The following is a 26,966-nucleotide window of genomic DNA, read 5'->3' as shown; positions in this document are numbered from 1 at the left end:
GTGGCTCCCACGTGGCCCTTGCCCATTTGGCGCATTCCAAGCATCTTTGTTTCCGAGCCTGCGAACCTCCAACATGATGCCCCCATCCTCTACGGCTGCCCAGCACTTCGTGGGCAGCTGCCACGTTTAGGCTTATTGTAGGCTACATGCAGCCTACCCTGACATTGAGACTTTGGGCGTCCTAGCCCCCGAAGGCCAGTTGGCCTGTTGACAGTACTCGCTAAAGGTTAACTGTGCTCCTTGAGAGTTATTCTGTGTTTCCTTCCTATAGGTACGTCTGTGGTGTTATGTACCTTGCCATTCCCTTCCTCTTGTATAACCTTGCCTCATGTATGTCGATACTGGTTAGAGTGAGTTCTATTGCTAGTCCTATGAAACCCCGGGGCGTGACGTATTCTAATGCTAAGCTCCTGGTGATTATGTGTTCTAGTCCTAGTTCGAGGAAGCTCCCAGTTGTTATATGTTCTAAATGCCAACTCCATCATGTGCATATTCCTGTCAGTGGTCCCATGGCCCTGTCCTGTATACTTTCCCTTGTAAATCCTGCCCGTGCCTCTGGCACCCTGTAAAGTATGTGTTCCTATGTGTCCTTTTTAATACAAAGACTATTTTCATATATACCTGGTGTGGAGTTCCTTTTGTGGGGGGCCCGGGAGGTTGTTGCTGGGGGTGCGGGCGCAAATGCTTTACACATGACCTCCAAGATAGGCCTGGCTGCTCGCGCCACGTTACCTAGAGGGCGAGTAGGGGTTGTCTTGGTGGGTGACCCCCTGGCCCTGACGGGGGAGTGGTGGTCTCTGACTGACTCTGGCGCAAGCTCTGGGCGGCCGGGGATCCCATTTCCTACATTGGTGGCAGCGGTGGGATCCGGACTTGTGTTTGCGCAGTACTACAGCGATAACCGGCCCCACTACAACACTCTGCAGTTTAGATTGTCGCAAAGAAAATAAACTATTGGTGCGCGTTGCTAAAAATATCTGTTCTGGTGGAAAATTTAGTTCTGGTGCACTTTGCTAAAGATGTCTGTTTTTGTGAAAAATGTGGTTCTGGTGCCCTGTGAGTTAGGTGTCCCTAGCTTGGGAGGGTCGATCATCCCCCTAAGTGCAATGTGTTTTCTGAACTCACCAGAAGGGTGGGATCCAGTGGTGGCAGCAAAATTGTGTCCAATATGTGCGGTCCTTGTCCCTTCCCTAGAGTAATGGTCCCTGTGCCACATGCGTCAGGTTGAGGAATCAGGGACGGTAAAAACTGTCTTACCAGTCCAGGGGAGGGTGTGTGGATGAATGTTGATGTGTGCTGATTAATGGAGTGTAAGTTCTCCTTCCAAGAGATGACAAACTCAATGAAAACTCGTCTGACACTGAGTGAGCCCTGCTGCCACTAAGAGATCACAAACTCACTGCAGACTCCTCTGACAATGAGTGAGCTCTGCTTTTTCCAAGAGATCACAAACTCACTGAAGACTCCTCTGACATTGAGTGATCCCTGCTCCAACTAAGAGATCACAAACTCACTGAAGACGCCTCTGACACTGAGTGAGCTCTGCTCCTTCCTAAAGATCACAACCTCACTGAAGACTCGTCTGACACTGAGTGAACTCTGCTCCAGCCAAAATATCTCAAACTCATTGAAGACTTTTCTGAACACTGAGTGAGCCCTGCTCCAACGAAGAGATCACAAACTCATTAAAGACTCCTCTGAACACTGAGAGCACCCTGCTCCTTCCAGGAGATCACAAACTCACTGCAAACACTTCTGAACACTGAGCGAGCCCTGCTCCTTCTAAGAGATCACAAACTCAATGAAAACTCCTCTGACACTGAGTGAGCCCTGCTCCTTCCAAGAGATTAGAAAATCACTGAAGACTCCTCTGAAACTGAGTGAGCCCTGCTCCTTCTAAGAGATCACAAACTCACTGAAGACTCCTCTGACACTGAGTGAGCCCTGCTCCTTCCAAGAGATCACAAACTCACTGAAGACTCCTCTGACATTGAGTGAACCCTGCTCCAAATAAGAGATCACAAACTCACTGAAGACTCCTCTGACACTGAGTGAGCTCTGCTCCTTCCTAGAGATCACAAACTCACTGAAGACTCCTCTGACACTGAGTGAGCCCTGCTCCTTCCAAGAGATCACAAACTCACTGAAGACTCCTCTGACACTGAGTGAGCCCTGCTCCAACTAAGAGATCACAAACTCACTGAAGACTCCTCTGACACTGAGTGAGCCCTGCTCCAACTAAGAGATCACAAACTCACTGAAGACTCCTCTGACACTGAGTGAACCCTGCTCCAGCCAAAATAGCTCAAACTCATTGAAGACTTTTCTGAACACTGAGTGAGCCCTGCTCCAACCAAGAGATCACAAACTCACTGAAGACTCCTCTGACGCTGAGTGAGCCCTGCTCCAACTAAGAGATCACAAACTCACTAAAGACTACTCTGACAACACTGAGTAAGCCCTGCTCCAACTAAGAGATCAAAAACTCACTGAAGACTCTTCTGACACTGAGTGAACCCTGCTCCAGCCGAAAGATCTCAAACTCATTGTAGAATTTTCTGAACACTGAGTGAACCCTGCTACTTTCAGAAGAACACAAACTCACTGAAGACTCCTCTGATGCTGAGTGAGCCCTGCTCCAACTAAGCGATCACAAACTCACTGAAGACTCCTCTGACACTGAGTGAGCCCTGCTTCTTCCAAGAGATCACAAACTCACTGAAGACTCCTCTGACACTGAGTGAGCCCTGCTCCTTCCAATAGATCACAAACTCACTGAAGACTCCTCTGACACTGAGTGAGCCCTGCTCCTTCCAATAGATCACAAACTCACTGAAGACTCCTCTGAGACTGAGTGAGCCCTGCTCCTACCAAGAGATCACAAACTCACTGAAGACTCCTCTGACACAGAGTGAGCTCTGCTCCATCTAAGAGATCACAAACTCACTGAAGGCTCCTCTGACACTGAGTGAGCCCTGCTCATTCCTAGAGATCACAAACTCACTGAAAACTCCCCGGACACTGAGTGAGCCCTGCTCCAACCAAGAGATCACAAACTCACTGAAGACTCCTCTGACATTGAGTGAACCCTGCTCCAAATAAGAGATCACAAACTCACTGAAGACTCCTCTGACACTGAGTGAGCTCTGCTCCTTCCTAGAGATCACAAACTCACTGAAGACTCCTCTGACACTGAGTGAGCCCTGCTCCTTCCAAGAGATCACAAACTCACTGAAGACTCCTCTGACACTGAGGGAGCCCTGCTCCAACTAAGAGATCACAAACTTACTGAAGACTCCTCTGACACTGAGTGAGCCCTGCTCCAACTAAGAGATCACAAACTCACTGAAGACTCCTCTGACACTGAGTGAACCCTGCTCCAGCCAAAATAGCTCAAACTCATTGAAGACTTTTCTGAACACTGAGTGAGCCCTGCTCCAACCAAGAGATCACAAACTCACTGAAGACTCCTCTGACGCTGAGTGAGCCCTGCTCCAACTAAGAGATCACAAACTCACTAAAGACTACTCTGACAACACTGAGTAAGCCCTGCTCCAACTAAGAGATCACAAACTCACTGAAGACTCTTCTGACACTGAGTGAACCCTGCTCCAGCCGAAAGATCTCAAACTCATTGTAGAATTTTCTGAACACTGAGTGAACCCTGCTACTTTCAGAAGAACACAAACTCACTGAAGACTCCTCTGATGCTGAGTGAGCCCTGCTCCAACTAAGCGATCACAAACTCACTGAAGACTCCTCTGACACTGAGTGAGCCCTGCTCCTTCCAAGAGATCACAAACTCACTGAAGACTCCTCTGACACTGAGTGAGCCCTGCTCCTTCCAATAGATCACAAACTCACTGAAGACTCCTCTGAAACTGAGTGAGCCCTGCTCCTTCCAATAGATCACAAACTCACTGAAGACTCCTCTGAGACTGAGTGAGCCCTGCTCCTACCAAGAGATCACAAACTCACTGAAGACTCCTCTGACACAGAGTGAGCTCTGCTCCATCTAAGAGATCACAAACTCACTGAAGGCTCCTCTGACACTGAGTGAGCCCTGCTCATTCCTAGAGATCACAAACTCACTGAAAACTCCCCGGACACTGAGTGAGCCCTGCTCCAACCAAGAGATCACTAACTCACTGAAGACTCCTTTGACATTGAGTGAACCCTGCTCCAAATAAGAGATCACAAACTCACTGAAGACTCCTCTGACACTGAGTGAGCTCTGCTCCTTCCTAGTGATCACAAACTCACTGAAGACTCCTCTGACACTGAGTGAGCCCTGCTCCTTCCAAGAGATCACAAACTCACTGAAGACTCCTCTGACACTGAGTGAGCCCTGCTCCAACTAAGAGATCACAAACTCACTGAAGACTCCTCTGACACTGAGTGAACCCTGCTCCAGCCAAAATATCTCAAATTCATTGAAGACTTTTCTGAACACTGAGTGAGCCCTGCTCCAACCAAGAGATCACAAACTCACTGAAGACTCCTCTGACGCTGAGTGAGCCCTGCTCCAACTAAGAGATCACAAACTCACTAAAGACTACTCTGACAACACTGAGTAAGCCCTGCTCCAACTAAGAGATCACAAACTCACTGAAGACTCTTCTGACACTGAGTGAACCCTGCTCCAGCCAAAAGATCTCAAACTCATTGTAGAATTTTCTGAACACTGAGTGAGCCCAGCTCCATCTAAGAGATCACAAACTCACTGAAGACTCCTCTGAACACTGAGTGCACCCTGCTCCTTTCAGAAGAACACAAACTCACTGAAGACTCCTCTGATGCTGAGTGAGCCCTGCTTCAACTAAGCGATCACAAACTCACTGAAGACCCCTCTGACACTGAGTGAGCCCAGCTCCTTCCAAGAGATCACAAACTCACTGAAGACTCCTCTGACACTGAGTGAACCCTGCTCCAGCCAAAATATCTCAAACTCATTGAAGACTTTTCTGAACACTGAGTGAGCCCTGCTCCAACCAAGAGATCACAAACTCACTGAAGACTCCTCTGACGCTGAGTGAGCCCTGCTCCAACTAAGAGATCACAAACTCACGAAAGACTACTCTGACACTGAGTAAGCCCATCTCCAACTAAGAGATCACAACCTCACTGAAGACTCTTCTGACACTGAGTGAACCCTGCTCCAGCCAAAAGATCTCAAACTCATTGTAGAATTTTCTGAACACTGAGTGAGCCCAGCTCCATCTAAGAGATCACAAACTCACTGAAGACTCCTCTGAACACTGAGTGCACCCTGCTCCTTTCAGAAGAACACAAACTCACTGAAGACTCCTCTGATGCTGAGTGAGCCCTGCTTCAACTAAGCGATCACAAACTCACTGAAGACTCCTCTGACACTGAGTGAGCCCTGCTCCTTCCAAGAGATCACAAACTCACTGAAGACTCCTCTGACACTGAGTGAACCCTGCTCCAGCCAAAATATCTCAAACTCATTGAAGACTTTTCTGAACACTGAGTGAGCCCTGCTCCAATGAAGAGATCACAAACTCACTGAAGACTCCTCTGACAATGAGTGATCCCTGCTCCAACTAAGAGATCACAAACTCACTGAAGACGCCTCTGACACTGAGTGAGCTCTGCCCCTTCCTAAAGATCACAACCTCACTGAAGACTCGTCTGACACTGAGTGAACTCTGCTCCAGCCAAAATATCTCAAACTTATTGAAGACTTTTCTGAACACTGAGTGAGCCCTGCTCCAACGAAGAGATCACAAACTCACTAAAGACTCCTCTGAACACTGAGAGCACCCTGCTCCTTCCAAGAGATCACAAACTCACTGCAAACACTTCTGAACACTGAGCGAGCCCTGCTCCTTCCAAGAGATTAGAAAATCACTGAAGACTCCTCTGACACTGAGTGAGCTCTGCTCCTTCCTAGAGATCACAAACTCACTGAAGACTCCTCTGACACTGAGTGAGCCCAGCTCCTTCCAAGAGATAACAAACTCACTGAAGACTCCTCTGACACTGAGTGAGCCCTGCTCCAACTAAGAGATCACAAACTCACTGAAGACTCCTCTGACACTGAGTGAGCCCTGCTCCTTCCAAGAGATCACAAACTCACTGCAAACACTTCTGAACACTGAGCGAGCCCTGCTCCTTCTAAGAGATCACAAACTCAATGAAAACTCCTCTGACACTGAGTGAGCCCTGCTCCTTCCAAGAGATTAGAAAATCACTGAAGACTCCTCTGAAACTGAGTGAGCCCTGCTCCTTCTAAGAGATCACAAACTCACTGAAGACTCCTCTGACACTGAGTGAGCCCTGCTCCTTCCAAGAGATCACAAACTCACTGAAGACTCCTCTGACATTGAGTGAACCCTGCTCCAAATAAGAGATCACAAACTCACTGAAGACTCCTCTGACACTGAGTGAGCTCTGCTCCTTCCTAGAGATCACAAACTCACTGAAGACTCCTCTGACACTGAGTGAGCCCTGCTCCTTCCAAGAGATCACAAACTCACTGAAGACTCCTCTGACACTGAGTGAGCCCTGCTCCAACTAAGAGATCACAAACTTACTGAAGACTCCTCTGACACTGAGTGAGCCCTGCTCCAACTAAGAGATCACAAACTCACTGAAGACTCCTCTGACACTGAGTGAACCCTGCTCCAGCCAAAATAGCTCAAACTCATTGAAGACTTTTCTGAACACTGAGTGAGCCCTGCTCCAACCAAGAGATCACAAACTCACTGAAGACTCCTCTGACGCTGAGTGAGCCCTGCTCCAACTAAGAGATCACAAACTCACTAAAGACTACTCTGACAACACTGAGTAAGCCCTGCTCCAACTAAGAGATCACAAACTCACTGAAGACTCTTCTGACACTGAGTGAACCCTGCTCCAGCCGAAAGATCTCAAACTCATTGTAGAATTTTCTGAACACTGAGTGAACCCTGCTACTTTCAGAAGAACACAAACTCACTGAAGACTCCTCTGATGCTGAGTGAGCCCTGCTCCAACTAAGCGATCACAAACTCACTGAAGACTCCTCTGACACTGAGTGAGCCCTGCTCCTTCCAAGAGATCACAAACTCACTGAAGACTCCTCTGACACTGAGTGAGCCCTGCTCCTTCCAATAGATCACAAACTCACTGAAGACTCCTCTGACACTGAGTGAGCCCTGCTCCTTCCAATAGATCACAAACTCACTGAAGACTCCTCTGAGACTGAGTGAGCCCTGCTCCTACCAAGAGATCACAAACTCACTGAAGACTCCTCTGACACAGAGTGAGCTCTGCTCCATCTAAGAGATCACAAACTCACTGAAGGCTCCTCTGACACTGAGTGAGCCCTGCTCATTCCTAGAGATCACAAACTCACTGAAAACTCCCCGGACACTGAGTGAGCCCTGCTCCAACCAAGAGATCACTAACTCACTGAAGACTCCTTTGACATTGAGTGAACCCTGCTCCAAATAAGAGATCACAAACTCACTGAAGACTCCTCTGACACTGAGTGAGCTCTGCTCCTTCCTAGTGATCACAAACTCACTGAAGACTCCTCTGACACTGAGTGAGCCCTGCTCCTTCCAAGAGATCACAAACTCACTGAAGACTCCTCTGACACTGAGTGAGCCCTGCTCCAACTAAGAGATCACAAACTCACTGAAGACTCCTCTGACACTGAGTGAACCCTGCTCCAGCCAAAATATCTCAAACTCATTGAAGACTTTTCTGAACACTGAGTGAGCCCTGCTCCAACCAAGAGATCACAAACTCACTGAAGACTCCTCTGACGCTGAGTGAGCCCTGCTCCAACTAAGAGATCACAAACTCACTAAAGACTACTCTGACACTGAGTAAGCCCATCTCCAACTAAGAGATCACAAACTCACTGAAGACTCTTCTGACACTGAGTGAACCCTGCTCCAGCCAAAAGATCTCAAACTCATTGTAGAATTTTCTGAACACTGAGTGAGCCCAGCTCCATCTAAGAGATCACAAACTCACTGAAGACTCCTCTGAACACTGAGTGCACCCTGCTCCTTTCAGAAGAACACAAACTTACTGAAGACTCCTCTGATGCTGAGTGAGCCCTGCTTCAACTAAGCGATCACAAACTCACTGAAGACTCCTCTGACACTGAGTGAGCCCAGCTCCTTCCAAGAGATCACAAACTCACTGAAGACTCCTCTGACACTGAGTGAACCCTGCTCCAGCCAAAATATCTCAAACTCATTGAAGACTTTTCTGAACACTGAGTGAGCCCTGCTCCAACCAAGAGATCACAAACTCACTGAAGACTCCTCTGACGCTGAGTGAGCCCTGCTCCAACTAAGAGATCACAAACTCACTAAAGACTACTCTGACACTGAGTAAGCCCATCTCCAACTAAGAGATCACAACCTCACTGAAGACTCTTCTGACACTGAGTGAACCCTGCTCCAGCCAAAAGATCTCAAACTCATTGTAGAATTTTCTGAACACTGAGTGAGCCCAGCTCCATCTAAGAGATCACAAACTCACTGAAGACTCCTCTGAACACTGAGTGCACCCTGCTCCTTTGCGAAGAACACAAACTCACTGAAGACTCCTCTGATGCTGAGTGAGCCCTGCTTCAACTAAGCGATCACAAACTCACTGAAGACTCCTCTGACGCTGAGTGAGCCCAGCTCCTTCCAAGAGATCACAAACTCACTGAAGACTCCTCTGACACTGAGTGAACCCTGCTCCAGCCAAAAGATCTCAAACTCATTGTAGAATTTTCTGAACACTGAGTGAGCCCAGCTCCATCTAAGAGATCACAAACTCACTGAAGACTCCTCTGAACACTGAGTGCACCCTGCTCCTTTCAGAAGAACACAAACTCACTGAAGACTCCTCTGATGCTGAGTGAGCCTTGCTTCAACTAAGCGATCACAAACTCACTGAAGACCCCTCTGACACTGAGTGAGCCCTGCTCCAATGAAGAGATCACAATCTCACTGAAGACCCCTCTGACACTGAGTGAGCCCAGCTCCTTCCAAGAGATCACAAACTCACTGAAGACTCCTCTGACACTGAGTGAACCCTGCTCCAGCCAAAATATCTCAAACTCATTGAAGACTTTTCTGAACACTGAGTGAGCCCTGCTCCAATGAAGAGATCACAATCTCACTGAAGACTCATCTGACACTGAGTGAGCCCTGCTCCTTCCAAGAGATCACAAACTCAATGAAAACTTGTCTGACACTGAGTGAGCCCTGCTGCAACTAAGAGATCACAAACTCACTGAAGACTCCTCTGACAATGAGTGAGCTCTGCTTTTTCCAAGAGATCACAAACTCACTGAAGACTCCTCTGACATTGAGTGATCCCTGCTCCAACTAAGAGATCACAAACTCACTGAAGACGCCTCTGACACTGAGTGAGCTCTGCTCCTTCCTAAAGATCACAACCTCACTGAAGACTCGTCTGACACTGAGTGAACTCTGCTCCAGCCAAAATATCTCAAACTCATTGAAGACTTTTCTGAACACTGAGTGAGCCCTGCTCCAACGAAGAGATCACAAACTCACTAAAGACTCCTCTGAACACTGAGAGCACCCTGCTCCTTACAAGAGATCACAAACTCACTGCAAACACTTCTGAACACTGAGCGAGCCCTGCTCCTTCCAAGAGATTAGAAAATCACTGAAGACTCCTCTGACACTGAGTGAGCTCTGCTCCTTCCTAAAGATCACAAACTCACTGAAGACTCCTCTGACACTGAGTGAGCCCTGCTCCTTCCAAGAGATAACAAACTCACTGAAGACTCCTCTGACACTGAGTGAGCCCTGCTCCAACTAAGAGATCACAAACTCACTGAAGACTCCTCTGACACTGAGTGAGCCCTTGTAGGAAGGGGGAGTCTCTAGTTGGCGCAGTGCAGCACTGGCGACAAGCAGGGACTCTCTCTTCCCCGTCAGGGCTGAGGGTTACCTTCAAGACAACCTCTGCTTACCCTCTAGGTAGTGTGGCTTAAGCAGTCTTAGGCTAATCTCTGGGGCACATAGGGTTAAACATTTGCAATATTACACCATCACCACCAACCCACCACACAATGACACCAAACTGTATTTTGTAAAAACATATACTCTTTATATAATTTCAAGCAGGCTTGTAAATACAGTCTTGGTTACTTCTTCAATGCAGGTTCCAGTATTCTTTATCAAAGTCACAGTTCGTGAAATAAATACACTCTTTTGGGCCTTCTGCCCAGGTTTAAAAAGGTTCCAGTGTCTTATGGCGCTCCGAGGCGCTTCCTGCTGTCTCCGTGCTAGAACTGAGTCACCCTTCGGGGCTCGACTCGGGGAGCGGGGGGCGTGGGCCACAGGGAGCGTCAGGCGGGGCCTCGGGGGCCAGGAGCACAGCGAGCCTCTGACTCGAGGGCGGCTCGCGCTGCCAAGCAGACAGCAGCTGCGAGGCTCCCGGGGCGCCCGAGGTCACAGAGCGCGGTGCGGGCTCGGATTGCAGAGCGCTCGCACCGTGAAGGCAGGGACACAGTACCTTTATAAATTCTTGCGGTGATCTTCGAAGAGGACGGCTGAAGGGGGAGCTGTCCCACGTTGCGTTGCTTCCTTGACGGGCGAGGCGAGCGGCGGCTCGAGGCAGCAGGTCACGGGTCACCCGGGGGCGGCGGTGCTCGATGGGGGCTCAGGTCCTTTTACTCAGTCTTCTCTTTTGTCCTGACGGCGGCGGCTGGGTGTGGCGCAGTGGCAGTACGATCCCCAAGTGCGGGACGTACCCAGCCAAAGTGCCGGTCGCGGTGATGTCCCTTCAGCGGGGCAGCAGGCAGGACGCTGATAGCGGGGGAGGACAGAAGGGCGGCAGTCCGTCTTTGCGGGGGAGTCTACGGCGCTGGGGCCCAGTAGACCTCGATGCTTGGACCGGACGGGTCCTCCGTTACTTTGTTCGTGTGGGGCAGAAGGCAGACGCCGTCACGATGCTCGGGCCAGCGGCGGCTGGGCCTCACGGTGCTAGGGCGACTGGCTGACCCCACGGTCACGGTGTGCAGGGGGATGGATGCCCTCGTCCTCCTCAATCAGCGCTGCAGCGATAAGCAGCACACACAGCAGATGCCTTGGTCAGGGGTTAGCGCTCACTGTTCCTGGAGCGCTGGTCAGGGGGCAAGTTCAACAGCAAGCCCTTGGAGATCTTTCAGCAGAGTTTGGCACAAAGTTCAAAATAAAAGCAAAAGTCTCTTGTAGTCTTTTCTCTTCCTCTCCTTTGGCAGCAAGGCACCAGACACAGGCCAGAGTCAGTACTCCTCCTTGTAGTCCTTCCAGGTCCTTCTCTTCAGGCAGAGTTTCTTCTGTAGCACAAACAGGATCTAATTTACAAGGAGCAGGGTTCCTTCTTTTATACCCAGTTTCTTTTGTTCTAGCAAGCCAGGGGGGCCTCTGCATAACTGCTCCAGTCTCTGAGCACTTGTTGTGGGTACTTCTGGCTTCTGCATGCAGTGTGAGGGCAGGCACATCAGCCGCTCCCCAGGGGGGCGGAGCCGGCATTGTGAAGACAGAGGCAGCTTGAGCACTTTGTTGACAAGCTTCGGTCCTTCCTGGGCCAGGTGCAGGCTGAGTCATCAGTCGCTCCCCAGGAGGGCGGAGCCAGCATTGTGGAGGCAGGGGCACAGCCTGATGTATCATTCAGGGGAAACTCCCACCACCCACTAAGGTGTCATCTGGCTATTCACTACCTGTCAACTCCCAGCCCTGTCACTCACACACACCAGACAGTCAGATCCACATCCAAGCAGAGGCGGGCTGAAATGGTTAGGCCAGCAAATGCTAACTTTCTAAAAGTAGCATTTGCAAACACAGGATATTAAAATAAACTTTATTAAAAGAAGTACTTTATTATTCTGAGTTCAGGCATACTAAACATTAATTTCTACCATGTTCCCTGAGCCTGCTGGGATTATAGAGTGTAATAATTCCAGCAGCCCATCTGGCCTAAAGGGAACTGGTAGCCTTACAATAGTGAAACACGAATTTGGCAGTAATTCACTATTAGAACATGCCACACACATCAGGGCATGTTCTACCTTACACTTACAGTGCACCCTGCCCTTAGGCCTACCATAGGGGTGACTAATATGAAGTTAAGGGAAGGTTTAGGGGCTGGCAAGTGTGTGCACTTGCCCAGCCAGCATGACAGTACCAGACTGCCCGCAGGTTCTGCAATGGCAGACCCTAGACACATTTTAAGGCTGCTTCTGTGGGTGGCGCAACCAGCGCTGCAGGCCCACTAGCAGTATTGGCATTCACAAGCCCTGGCACTCCTGGTGCACTTTACTAGGGACTAACAGTAAATCCAATGAACCAATCATGGACATCAATCACAGGTACACTTTACAGTAGGGAGCACTTGCACTGTGGCACGGGTTGGCCGTGGCGCAGTGCCCTGAGTAGCAGACACCAGCAAAACATTTGAGGCACAACAGCAAAAAGTGGAAGGGAAACTCACGCCAAGGTGCCAGGTCTAACACGTGTCCCCTCCAGCTGAAATGTGGGGGGAACTACCCTTCCCCAGGGAGTTCCTCATCACTAAGGCGGAAAAATCTGGACAGACCATCAGCGTTGGCGTGATCTGTGCCAGGGCGGTGTTCCACCGTGAAGTCCATACCCTGTAGGGAGATGGACCACCTCAACAGTTTTGGGTTCTCACCCCTCATTTGCATCAACCATCTGAGGGGCCTGTGGTCTGTCTGAACCCGGAAGTGAGACCCAAACAAGTAGGGTCTTAGCTTCTTCAGCGCCCAGACCACAGCAAATGCTTCTCGCTCTATTGCACTCCACCTACTTTCCCGTGGAAGTAACCTCCTACTGATGAAGGCTACGGGTTGGTCCCAGCCCTCCTCAGTCATCTGTGAGAGAACAGCCCCTACACCATGCTCTGAAGCGTCTGTTTGCACTATGAATTCCTTGGAGAAATCAGGAGCCAGGAGCACGGGCGCCGTGCACATGGCAGTCTTCAGGGTGTCAAAAGCCTTCTGACAGGTGTCAGTCCAAATCACATTCCTGGGCTGCTTCTTAGAAATCAGCTCTGTCAAGGGGGTCACAATAGTGCCATAGCCCTTGACAAACCTCCTGTAATACCCAGTGAGCCCCAGGAAGGCTCTCACTGCAGTCTGGGTCTTGGGGGGTTCCCAAGCCAGGGTGGTTGCAATTTTGGGTTGCAAGGGTGCCACCTTGCCACTCCCCACTTGGTGTCCCAAGTACACCACTGAACCCTGCCCAATCTGGCACTTGCTTGCCTTGATTGTGAGGCCTGCCTTGCGCAGCGCCATCAACACTTCCCAGAGGTGCCGCAGGTGTTCGGGCCAGGTACCACTGAACACTGCGATGTCATCCAGGTAGGCGGCACTGAACTCATCCAGTCCAACCAACACCTGGTTGACCAACCTCTGAAAGGTGGCAGGGGCATTTTTCATCCCAAATGGCATAACCCGGAACTGGAAATGCCCATCTGGTGTGGAGAATGCGGACCTCTCCTTTGCCCCATCGGTCAAGGCGATCTGCCTGTACCCAGACGTTAAATCAAACGTGCTGAGGAACCGGGCAGCCCCTAGCCGATCAATGAGCTCATCAGCTCTGGGGATAGGGTGCGCGTCAGTCTTGGTGACTGAATTGAGTCCTCTGTAGTCCACACAGAACCGGAGTTCAGGTGTGGCTCCCGGCGCAGCAGCCTTTGGGACCAAGACCACGGGGCTGGACCAAGGACTGCTGGAAGACTCAACCACCCTAAGAGCAAGCATCTTGGAGACCTCCTCCTTGATGCAGGCCCTGACCCTGTCAGTCACTCTGTAAGCTTTATGCTTCACAGGTAAGCTGTCTCCTGTGTCCACATCATGGACGCACCAATCTGTGACACTAGGAACCAGGGAGAACAGATCTGGAAACTGCCCCAGCAATTGGCGGCAGTCTTCCTGTTGCTCAGGGGTCAGGGTGGGTGAGAGGTTAACTCCATCCACTGACCCATCTTTCTCACAGGCCACTAAGAGGTCAAGAAGAGGCTCAGACTCCTCTTCCATTCCATCATCAGTGGCCAACAGCATGCCCACTTCGGACCTTTTCAAGTGGGGCTTGAGGCGGTTGACATGTAAGACCCTTAAAGGGTTCCTGGGCGTCTTCATGTCCACCAAGTATGTCACTGAGCTCTTGCGCTCCACAACCTCAAATGGGCCTGTCCACTTATCCTGAAGTGCACAGGGTTCCACTGGGGCCAAGACATACACCTCCTGTCCAGGCTGAAGCTCTACCAGAGTGGCATTCTGGTCGTACCACCGCTTCATCTCCTCCTGGCTAGCTTCCAGATTTGCCTCAGCAAGTTGTCTGAAGCGCCTGGTTTGGTTTCTGAAGGCCAGCATGTAGCTATATACATTCTGGGGAGGTTTCCTGGGAGATTGCTCCCAGCCTTCCTTTACCAAACTCAGTGGTCCTCTCACGGGGTGACCATACAGCAGTTCAAAGGGGCTGAACCCTAGGGACTTCTGTGGCACCTCGCGGTATGCAAAGAGCAGGCATGGTAAGAGGACGTCCCACTTACGCCTCATTGGACCTTCCAGGCCCATGATCATGCCCTTCAGGGTTCGGTTGAATCTTTCAACCAACCCATTTCCTTGGGGATGGTAAGGTGTGGTGAACTTGTAGGTTACACCACACTCTTGCCAAAGGGACTTCATATACTTGGATATAAAGTTGGTCCCCCTGTCGCTCACCACCTCTAGAGGGAATCCCACTCTGGAGAAAATTCCCATCAGTGCACGCCCCACCACCGGGGCCGTCACTGTCCTCAGAGGGATGGCTTCAGGGTACCGGGTGGCATGATCCACCAAGACCAGGATGAACCTGTTGCCCATGGCTGTCTTGGGGTCCAGAGGCCCAACAATGTCAATACCCACTCGTTGGAATGGAGTACTGACCACAGCGAAGGGTTGGAGGGGAGCCTTGTTCTTCCCTCCGCTCTTCCCACTTGCCTGGCAAGTTGGACAGGTCCTACAATGAGCATCTGAGCTCTTGTGCATTTGGGGCCAGTAGAAGTGGGTGACAAGCCTGTCATAGGTCTTGTCCATCCCCAAATGGCCTGCTAAAGGCACATCATGAGCCAGTCCCAGTAGGAAGGCTCTGAACTTCTGGGGTACCACCAGCACACGGGCTGACCCAGGTTCAGCAGCCTTAGGCTCTGAATACAGGAGGTCATTCTCCCAGTACACATAATGTGTTTTGGCCTGAACACCATTGGCCTGGTCTGCAGCCTGCTGCCGCATACCCACGAGAGAAGGGCATTCTTTCTGCTCCCTGCAGAATTCCTCCCTGGAGGGGCCTCCTTCTTGCTGCCAATGGGTCAGCTCAGGCAGGTCACCCAGTTCGGCAATCTGTTCCCCAGTAGGCTCCAGGGCATCCCCCTCAAGGTCTGCTTCCTCCTGGACCGTGGGAACTTCAGGGGCCGGATTCCCGCGCACCCTGCGCCTTCTCCCTAATGCCGGTTCCTGGGCCTCTCCTTCAGGCCCCAGGACCTCTTGATCACCCCTACTGGCTGCCATTGACCGGGTGGTCATGCACGCCCAGTCAGGTAGACCCACCATCTTCAGGTGAGTCGTCTTCTCCACCTTTTCCCAAGGGGAGTCCTCCAAGTCGTTCCCTAGCAAACAGTCAACAGGCATGGCTTTCCTCACACAGACCTGCAGAGTACCAGAGACCCCCCCCACTCGAAGGGAACTTGAGCCATTGGACATTGGCTCTCAGAGTTGTCAGCATTGACAACCCTACAATAGGCATGGGGTACAACCTGCTCTTGAGACACCAGGTGATACCTCACTGCAGTCACACTGGCTCCTGTGTCTCTAAGAGCCTCAGCTTTCTTACCATTGATGGTAACCACCTGCCCATATTTTTTGGTGTTAGAGGGCAGGTAGTTTGTAGGGACCATCTCACTGTCTCCTAGTGAGACTAGGGTCATCTGAACAGGATCTCCACCCCCCGGGACCATCACTTCTTCTCCTAAGTGAACACTGGTCACTTGCCGGGGCGGAGCACCAGTGGGTGCTGGTTTTCCAAACAGGCGACACTTGGGGTCACTGGCTATGTGCCCCGGGTCACCACATTTGAAACAATTGAAGGGCCCCTTTGGAACAGGTCTACCTGTCGGGGCCCCATTCTGCTTTGGGGGTGGGGGAGGCTGAGAACCTTTCTGCTGGTCCCCTTGGGGATTACTTTGGGGGCCTTTTTGGAACCCTTTCTGTTTTCCCTTGTCCCCCCCACTCTTCTGCTGGGGACCCTGCCCACCCTTGGCGGAGTCTCCCACTGGACCCTTGTGGACCCTGGTGCTGAGCCAGCGGTCCGCCTCCTCAGCAAGCTTCCTCGGGTTGGACAGCTTGCTATCAATCAGGTGCTGGCGTAACTCAGGAAAACATTGTTCAGACAAGTGCTCCCATGCAATTAAATCAAAGAGACCCTGAAAATCATTCACTTTGTTACCCTTCACCCAACCATCCAGTGCTCTGCAAAAAAAAGTCACAAACTCCACATATGTATTCCCAGGCCGCTTATTACACACCCTAAACTTCTGCCTATACATTTCAGGGGTAAGCCCATACCTGGTCATTAAAGCTTCTTTCATATGGGGATAGGATCTCTGGTCTTCAGTGGGCAAATCTAGCAGGGTGTCCCGCCCTTCGCTAAGGAACCTTCCCCATAACCCCGCTCCCCATTCCTTCTCAGAGACCCGGTGGGAAAACATGGCTACCTCATATGCCCTAAACCACTGTCCTATGTCATCCCCCTTAAAGAACTCCTTAACTACATCTTTGGGGATGTGCACTCTTGACTCTACCTGCACCGGCGTTGCGCTGCCACCAGAGGGAGGATGATCCAAGGTTTTCTCTTTTAGACTCATCTCCCTCATCTTCACATCATACTCCAATTGGAGTTTTCGCTCTTCCAGAGCCATTCTTTTGCTTTCAAGCTCCATTTGGCCCTTTAAATTCAATTCTGCCAGCTTTATCTCATGATCCCTGGTTGCCTGTCTGTCTGCCAGCTCCTCTGGCGACAGGCCTCTGCCAAAGCTAATGACGCTGTCTGGTTTTTCCAGACTCACAGGATCCACAGGTGCACCCTGATCCTCAGGTGCCTTCCTAGATTCCATCCAGGCCTTCAGGGCTTTGTAGAACTCGGGTTTGTTCTTGCACCCTGCGTGTGGAACCTTGAGTTTCCTGCAAAAAAAACTCAGTTGCTTCTTTGTGTAGTCATCCAGCTTTGATGCATCCCATTCTAGCTCCTGCGCACCAGAGGCTATGGATTCTCCTCCATCAATGCTGTTTGTGCCAGGCATGACTTCAACACTAGGGATCTTCTTCTTTAGCAAAATTTAAAAATCAAAAAGTCTGTGGCTAAGTTACTGGACTGTAATCACTATGCAATGGTCAGTAGCTAAGGTAAAACACTGCAAATGTAAATTCGCGAATCCTCACCGCTGCGTCCAATGTAGGAAGGGGGAGTCTCTAGTTGGCGCAGTGCAGCACTGGCGACAAGCAGGGACTCTCTCTTCCCCGTCAGGGCTGAGGGTTACCTTCAAGACAACCTCTGCTTACCCTCTAGGTAGTGTGGCTTAAGCAGTCTTAGGCTAATCTCTGGGGCACATAGGGTTAAACATTTGCAATATTACACCATCACCACCAACCCACCACACAATGACACCAAACTGTATTTTGTAAAAACATATACTCTTTATATAATTTCAAGCAGGCTTGTAAATACAGTCTTGGTTACTTCTTCAATGCAGGTTCCAGTATTCTTTATCAAAGTCACAGTTCGTGAAATAAATGCACTCTTTTGGGCCTTCTGGCCAGGTTTAAAAAGGTTCCAGTGTCTTATGGCGCTCCGAGGCGCTTCCTGCTGTCTCCGCGCTAGAACTGAGTCACCCTTCGGGGCTCGACTCGGGGAGCGGGGGCCGTGGGCCACAGGGAGCGTCAGGCGGGGCCTCGGGGGCCAGGAGCAGAGCGAGCCTCTGACTCGAGGGCGGCTCGCGCTGCCAAGCAGACAGCAGCTGCGAGGCTCCCGGGGCGCCCGAGGTCACAGAGCGCGGTGTGGGCTCGGATTGCAGAGCGCTCGCACCGTGAAGTCAGGGACACAGTACCTTTCTAAATTCTTGCGGTGATCTTCGAAGAGGACGGCTGAAGGGGGAGCTGTCCCACGTCGCGTTGCTTCCTTGACGGGCGAGGCGAGCGGCGGCTCGAGGCAGCAAGTCACGGGTCACCCGGGGGCGGCGGTGCTCGATGGGGGCTCAGGTCCTTTTACTCAGTCTTCTCTTTCGTCCTGACGGCGGCGGCTGGGTGTGGCGCAGTGGCAGTACGATCCCCAAGTGCGGGACGTACCCAGCCAAAGTGCCGGTCGCGGTGATGTCCCTTCAGCGGGGCAGCAGGCAGGACGCTGATAGCGGGGGAGGACAGAAGGGCGGCAGTCCGTCTTTGCGGGGGCCCAGTAGACCTCGATGCTTGGACCGGACGGGTCCTCCGTTACTTTGTTCGTGTGGGGCAGAAGGCAGACGCCGTCACGATGCTCGGGCCAGCGGCGGCTGGGCCTCACGGTGCTAGGGCGACTGGCTGACCCCACGGTCACGGTGTTCAGGGGGATGGATGCCCTCGTCCTCCTCAATCAGCGATGCAGCGATAAGCAGCACACACAGCAGATGCCTTGGTCAGGGGTTAGCGCTCACTGTTCCTGGAGCGCTGGTCAGGGGGCAAGTTCAACAGCAAGCCCTTGGAGATCTTTCAGCAGAGTTTGGCACAAAGTTCAAAATAAAAGCAAAAGTCTCTTGTAGTCTTTTCTCTTCCTCTCCTTTGGCAGCAAGGCACCAGACACAGGCCAGAGTCAGTACTCCTCCTTGTAGTCCTTCCAGGTCCTTCTCTTCGGGCAGAGTTTCTTCTGTAGCACAAACAGGATCTAATTTACAAGGAGCAGGGCTCCTTCTTTTATACCCAGTTTCTTTTGTTCTAGCAAGCCAGGGGGGCCCCTGCATAACTGCTCCAGTCTCTGAGCACTTGTTGTGGGTACTTCTGGCTTCTGCATGCAGTGTGAGGGCAGGCACATCAGCCGCTCCCCAGGGGGGCGGAGCCGGCATTGTGAAGACAGAGGCAGCTTGAGCACTTTGTTGACAAGCTTCGGTCCTTCCTGGGCCAGGTGCAGGCTGAGTCATCAGTCGCTCCCCAGGAGGGCGGAGCCAGCATTGTGGAGGCAGGGGCACAGCCTGATGCATCATTCAGGGGAAACTCCCACCACCCACTAAGGTGTCATCTGGCTATTCACTACCTGTCAACTCCCAGCCCTGTCACTCACACACACCAGACAGTCAGATCCACATCCAAGCAGAGGCGGGCTGAAAATGGTTAGGCCAGCAAATGCTAACTTTCTAAAAGTAGCATTTGCAAACACAGGATATTAAAATAAACTTTACTAAAAGAAGTACTTTATTATTCTGAGTTCAGGCATACTAAACATTAATTTCTACCATGTTCCCTGAGCCTGCTGGGATTATAGAGTGTAATAATTCCAGCAGCCCATCTGGCCTAAAGGGAACTGGTAGCCTTACAATAGTGAAACACGAATTTGGCAGTAATTCACTATTAGAACATGCCACACACATCAGGGCATGTTCTACCTTACACTTACAGTGCACCCTGCCCTTAGGCCTACCATAGGGGTGACTAATATGAAGTTAAGGGAAGGTTTAGGGGCTGGCAAGTGTGTGCACTTGCCCAGCCAGCATGACAGTACCAGACTGCCCGCAGGTTCTGCAATGGCAGACCCTAGACACATTTTAAGGCTGCTTCTGTGGGTGGCGCAACCAGCGCTGCAGGCCCACTAGCAGTATTGGCATTCACAAGCCCTGGCACTCCTGGTGCACTTTACTAGGGACTAACAGTAAATCCAATGAACCAATCATGGACATCAATCACAGGTACACTTTACAGTAGGGAGCACTTGCACTGCGGCACGGGTTGGCCGTGGCGCAGTGCCCTGAGTAGCAGACACCAGCAAAACATTTGAGGCACAACAGCAAAAAGTGGAAGGGAAACTCACGCCAAGGTGCCAGGTCTAACAGCCCTGCTCCAACTAAGAGATCACAAACTCACTGAAGACTCCTCTGACACTGAGTGAGCCCTGCTCCTTCCAATAGATCAAAAACTCACTGAAGACTCCTCTGACACTGAATGAGCCCTGCTCCTTCCAATAGATCACAAACTCACTGAAGACTCCTCTGAGACTGAGTGAGCCCTGCTCCTACCAAGAGATCACAAACTCACTGAAGACTCCTCTGACACAGAGTGAGCTCTGCTCCATCTAAGAGATCACAAACTCACTGCAGGCTCATCTGACACTGAGTGAGCCCTGCTCATTCCAAGAGATCACAAACTCACTGAAGACTCCTCGGACACTGAGTGAGCCCTGCTCCAACCAAGAGATCACAAACTCACTGAAGACTCCTCGGACATTGAGTGAACCCTGCTCCAAATAAGAGATCACAAACTCACTGAAGACTCCTCTGACACTGAGTGAGCTCTGCTCCTTCCTAGTGATCACAAACTCACTGAAGACTCCTCTGACACTGAGTGAGCCCTGCTCCTTCCAAGAGATCACAAACTCACTGAAGACTCCTCTGACACTGAGTGAGCCCTGCTCCAACTAAGAGATCACAAACTCACTGAAGACTCCTCTGACACTGAGTGAACCCTGCTCCAGCCAAAATATCTCAAACTCATTGAAGACTTTTCTGAACACTGAGTGAGCCCTGCTCCAACCAAGAGATCACAAACTCACTGAAGACTCCTCTGACGCTGAGTGAGCCCTGCTCCAACTAAGAGATCACAAACTCACTAAAGACTACTTTGACACTGAGTAAGCCCTGCTCCAACTAAGAGAACACAAACTCACTGAAGAGTCCTCTGAACACTGAGTGCACCCTGCTCCTTTCAGAAGAACACAAACTCTGTTGGACTGGGCCCTTCTGGCAGGTCCACCCCTGAAGTTGTGCTTGTTATATGTGACCTGGGGATGGTGATTCCCACTCTGAGTGCGTGTAGATGAGAGAAGCCTGCCCTCCCATAGGACTGCATGGGGAATGGGTGTGTCCCTGATAGTTCCTGGTGCGTGGGGGGTACAGGCTCGAGTCTGGTATGTATGGACTCGTGTGATTGAAGGCTGTAGGATGATGTATGCGACGTGTGTGGGTCTAAAAGAGAAGTGCCACTTCTAGACATCGGTGTGTGTGTGCAGTAAGTATGCTAGCGCGTGATTGGCTGAAGTGAGGGAGGGGCTGTGCCTGTATCCTGTATGGGTCTGGGCGGTCCCCCACAATGATGGCTCCACCCACCTGGGGTGCGTTTGGTGTCCTAGCCTGGCCAGTAACAAGAAATTCCTTATAACCAGTTCTAGCTGGTTCTCATCCTGCCTGCCCCTTTTCAGACAAAGGGATCTCATGTATAAAAGGAGGGTGTGCCCTCTTCTCTCTCTCTTTTCCTGCTTGTCCTGACTGGTACCCTGCCAGGGGCGTGCTGCTGCTTGGGCTCAGGGTTGGCTTGCCTCCCTGGGCCCTGCCCAGCTCCTGGATTCCTAATGGCCTTTTTCTGCTAGGAGCTGCAGTGCTCCGCCTGAGTCTTGGACTCTACCAAGAAGCTACTGCTTTTTGATCCCCTAGCGCCTCGGAGCGCTTGACTTTGTTGCCACTTGCTGCCTAGCGCTTGGGAAGTGCTTTCTTCCACCCCCCCTTGCAGCTGTTCTCGATGTTGCTTGCCGATCGTGAGCACCCCCTGACCGGTGCATGTCTTGCCCCGGGGATTCTGCCCTACCCCCATCGAGTGGCCACCTCGATTTATGGCCCTTTGTTAACTAGCCGGTGCCCACCCGGCAGTTCCTGAGATCGTCACTGCCGCAGCCCGGAGTTAGCCAGGGAGGCGCTGCTCCCGCCTTCCTACCCGGGGCCGCGCTACCATTGGCGGCCCCGGAGAGAGCATTGCTGTCTGCTGATTGGTCCTGGCCGCCGGGACTCCCGGGATGTCACCACGGGGCCGTCCCGGGATTGGCCCGACTCTGAGGGTGTCCCCCGCGCCCCCGGAGGCCGGGGGAGTTCGGCTGCCTGACTACTGGGAGGTGGGGGGCTGTTCTGCAGCGAGGCTTCCCCCGAGGAGGGAGAGCCCCCGCCACCGTCCCGCCGAGTAGAAGCCGACGGGAGCTGATGCCACGAGGAGCCGCCGCACGTTGAGGTCGGTGAGTGCGGACGGGCTCCGTGGCGCTCCTCTGTCCCGGGGGGTGCCGTGTGCCCACGAGGCCCCCGAGGGCCCCTCCCTTGGCCCACGAGTCCGGGAAGGACTCCAACGATGTCCCCCCACAGATGGAATGAGCCCTGAGAGGCTCCACCTTTGGCCCCTGCATTTCTTGAGCCTTGAGAGGCTCTGTCACACCTCACCCCTGCGAGCCCTGAAAGGCTCCGCCAGTCACCCCCTTCCTTGAGCCCCGAGTGGCTCCTTCATGGCCCGTGGGGCCCCAGTGAGATCGGGTCCCCCGAGAGGGACTACCCCATTACTCATGAGCCCGAGTAGGCTCCACCGCGTCCCAGTACCCCTGAGCCCCGAGAGGCTCCACAGTGGTCCCTGTTCCTATGAGCCTGCAAGGCTCCGCCCGCCATTTTGTTCTCAAGCCCCGAGGTGGCTCCCACGTGGCCCTTGCCCATTTGGCGCATTCCAAGCATCTTTGTTTCCGAGCCTGCGAACCTCCAACATGATGCCCCCATCCTCTACGGCTGCCCAGCACTTCGTGGGCAGCTGCCACGTTTAGGCTTATTGTAGGCTACCTGCAGCCTACCCTGACATTGAGACTTTGGGCGTCCTAGCCCCCGAAGGCCAGTTGGCCTGTTGACAGTACTCGCTAAAGGTTAACTGTGCTCCTTGAGAGTTATTCTGTGTTTCCTTCCTATAGGTACGTCTGTGGTGTTATGTACCTTGCCATTCCCTTCCTCTTGTATAACCTTGCCTCATGTATGTCGATACTGGTTAGAGTGAGTTCTATTGCTAGTCCTATGAAACCCCGGGGCGTGACGTATTCTAATGCTAAGCTCCTGGTGATTATGTGTTCTAGTCCTAGTTCGAGGAAGCTCCCAGTTGTTATATGTTCTAAATGCCAACTCCATCATGTGCATATTCCTGGCAGTGGTCCCATGGCCCTGTCCTGTATACTTTCCCTTGTAAATCCTGCCCGTGCCTCTGGCACCCTGTAAAGTATGTGTTCCTATGTGTCCTTTTTAATACAAAGACTATTTTCATATATACCTGGTGTGGAGTTCCTTTTGTGGGGGGCCCGGGAGGTTGTTGCTGGGGGTGCGGGCGCAAATGCTTTACACATGACCTCCAAGATAGGCCTGGCTGCTCGCGCCACGTTACCTAGAGGGCGAGTAGGGGTTGTCTTGGTGGGTGACCCCCTGGCCCTGACGGGGGAGTGGTGGTCTCTGACTGACTCTGGCGCAAGCTCTGGGCGGCCGGGGATCCCATTTCCTACATTGGTGGCAGCGGTGGGATCCGGACTTGTGTTTGCGCAGTACTACAGCGATAACCGGCCCCACTACAACACTCTGCAGTTTAGATTGTCGCAAAGAAAAGAAACTATTGGTGCGCGTTGCCAAAAATATCTGTTCTGGTGGAAAATTTAGTTCTGGTGCACTTTGCTAAAGATGTCTGTTTTTGTGAAAAATGTGGTTCTGGTGCCCTGTGAGTTAGGTGTCCCTAGCTTGGGAGGGTCGATCATCCCCCTAAGTGCAATGTGTTTTCTGAACTCACCAGAATGGTGGGATCCAGTGGTGGCAGCAAAATTGTGTCCAATATGTGCGGTCCTTGTCCCTTCCCTAGAGTAATGGTACCTGTGCCACATGCGTCAGGTTGAGGAATCAGGGACGGTAAAAACTGTCTTACCAGTCCAGGGGAGGGTGTCTGGATGAATGTTGATGTGTGCTGATTAATGGAGTGTAAGTTCTCTGGGATGGGGAGCTTGCTGAAGCAACGATAATTGTATCCTACCTACCCCACTGGATGTGTTTGATGCATCATGTGTTCCGTACACCGCTGAATGTGTTTTATGCGTCAGGTGTCCTACCTACCCCGCTGAATGTGTTTGATGCATCATGGGTTCCGTACCCCGCTGAATGTGTTTTATGCGTCAGGTGTCCTACCTTCCCCGCTGAATGTGTTTGGTGCATCATGTGTTCCGTACACCGCTGAATGTGTTTTATGCGTCAGGTGTCCCCCTTGCTGAATGAATGTTAAGTTGTATCCCGGACAAGGAAGACCTGCTGGCGCTGCCGCGGCTTGCCTTGGGGAGAGCTGAACACTGAGACCTGCTGGCGCTGCCGCGGCTCATCTTGTTGAATGAATGTTGAGTTGTATCCCGGACAAGGAAGACCTGCTGGCGCTGCCGCGGCTTGCCTTGGGGAGAGCTGAACACTGAGACCTGCTGGCGCTGCCGCGGCTCATCTTGTTGAATGAATGTTGAGTTGTATCCCGGACAAGGAAGACCTGCTGGCGCTGCCGCGGCTTGCCTTGGGGAGAGCTGAACACTGAGACCTGCTGGCGCTGCCGCGGCTCATCTTGTTGAATGAATGTTGAGTTGTATCCCGGACAAGGAAGACCTGCTGGCGCTGCCACGGCTTGCCTTGGGGAGAGCTGAACACTGAGACCTGCTGGCGCTGCCGCGGCTCATCTTGTTGTATGTATGTTAAGTTGTATCCCGGACAAGGAAGACCTGCTGGCGCAGCCGCGGCTTGCCTTGGGGAGAGCTGAACACTGGGCCTGCTGGCGCTGCCGCGGCTTGCCTTGGGGAGAGCTGAACACTGAGACCTGCTGACGCTGCCGCGGCTCATCTTGTTGAATGTATGTTAAGTTGTATCCCGGACAAGGAAGACCTGCTGGCGCTGCCGCGGCTTGCCTTGGGGAGAGCTGAACACTGGGCCTGCTGGCGCTGCCGCGGCTCATCTTGCTGAATGAATGTTAGGTGCGGAACTGGACGGGGGTCAGAGGGAGTCTGACTCCTGGGCATCCGGTGAACTTAGTTCCCAGGTGGTAGACCAGTGGAGGGAGGAAGTTATGAAACTGGTAGGAGAGCGTGTTCTGAGGGTGCTTCTCCTGGGAGAGCGTGGAACTTCAGAAGTAGAGGTAGGGTGGGGCATTCTTGCCCGTGACCTCTGGCCAGCCTGAGGGTGCGGACCCTAGGTGGGAGAGAAAGTGGTAAAGTGGAACTACACAAAGAAGGGGAGTGGAGAGTGGCAGTCGTGGGCCAGGGGTTACCACCCCCCACTCCGGGTTGGCATGGACCAGTGGTATCTGGGTGGCCTAGGGCCTGGTCCTAGCCGTGGTCAACTAAGGAGTACCAGTGGGGTAGCCTAGTTGGGCCTATGTTTTCTATTTTTTTTTCTCTCTGTAATTTTTTAATTTTTTATTTTTAAGTATGTGTGTGTCGATAAGATCAAAGTGGCGTAGAACTGGAAGGGGGCCCTGCAGTGCGGGCCTGCGTCCATGTTTTTTTTTCGCCCAAAGCAGGGAAGACCATCACGGTGGTGATTGGCCTACCCTGCGTTTTGGCTGGAAGGGGGCCGTGTTGGACTGGGCCCTTCTGGCAGGTCCACCCCTGAAGTTGTGCTTGTTATATGTGACCTGGGGATGGTGATTCCCACTCTGAGTGCGTGTAGATGAGAGAAGCCTGCCCTCCCATAGGACTGCATGGGGAATGGGTGTGTCCCTGATAGTTCCTGGTGCGTGGGGGGTACAGGCTCGAGTCTGGTATGTATGGACTCGTGTGATTGAATGCTGTAAGATGATGTATGCGACGTGTGTGGGTCTAAAAGAGAAGTGCCACTTCTAGACATCGGTGTGTGTTTGCAGTAAGTATGCTGGCGCGTGATTGGCTGAAGTGAGGGAGGGGCTGTGCCTGCATCCTGTATGGGTCTGGGCTGTCCCCCACAATGCTGGCTCCACCCACCTGGGGTGCGTCTGGTGTCCTAGCCTGGCCAGTAACAAGAAATTCCTTATAACCAGTTCTAGCTGGTTCTCATCCTGCCTGCCCCTTTTCAGACAAAGGGATCTCATGTATAAAAGGAGGGTGTGCCCTCTTCTCTCTCTCTTTTCCTGCTTGTCCTGACTGGAACCCTGCCAGGGGCGTGCTTCTGCTTGGGCTCAGGGTTGGCTTGCCTCCCTGGGCCCTGCCCAGCTCCTGGATTCCTAATGGCCTTTTTCTGCTAGGAGCTGCAGTGCTCCACCTGAGTCTTGGACTCTACCAAGAAGCTACTGCTTTTTGATCCCCTAGCGCCTCGGAGCGCTTGACTTTGTTGCCACTTGCTGCCTAGCGATTGGGAAGCGCTTTCTTCCACCCCCCCTCGCAGCTGTTCTCGATGCTGCTTGCCGATCGTGAGCACCCCCTGACCGGTGCATGTCTTGCCCCGGGGATTCTGCCCTACCCCCATCGAGTGGCCACCTCGATTTATGGCCCTTTGTTAACTAACTGGTGCCCACCCGGCAGTTCCTGAGATCGTCACCGCCGCAGCCCGGAGTTAGCCGGGGAGGCGCTGCTCCCGCCTTCCTACCGGGGGCCGCGCTACCATTGGCGGCCCCGGAGAGAGCATTGCTGTCTGCTGATTGGTCCTGGCCGCCGGGACTCCCAGGACGTCACCACGGGGCCGCGCCAGGACGTCACCACGGGGCCGCGCCGGGATTGGCCCGACTCTGAGGGCGTCCCCCGCGCCCCCGGAGGCCGGGGGAGTTCGGCCGCCTGACTACTGGGAGGTGGGGGGCTGTTCTTCAGCGAGGCTTCCCCCGAGGAGGGAGAGCCCCCGCCACCGTCCCGCCGAGTAGAAGCCGACGGGAGCTGATGCCACTAGGAGCCGCCGCACGTTGAGATCGGTGAGTGCGGACGGGCTCCGTGGCGCTCCTCTGT

Source organism: Lissotriton helveticus, chromosome 3_2 (assembly GCF_964261635.1).
Source record: "Lissotriton helveticus chromosome 3_2, aLisHel1.1, whole genome shotgun sequence".
NCBI classification, from domain to species: Eukaryota; Metazoa; Chordata; class Amphibia; order Caudata; family Salamandridae; genus Lissotriton; species Lissotriton helveticus.
Note: the sequence above shows the minus strand (reverse complement) of the source record.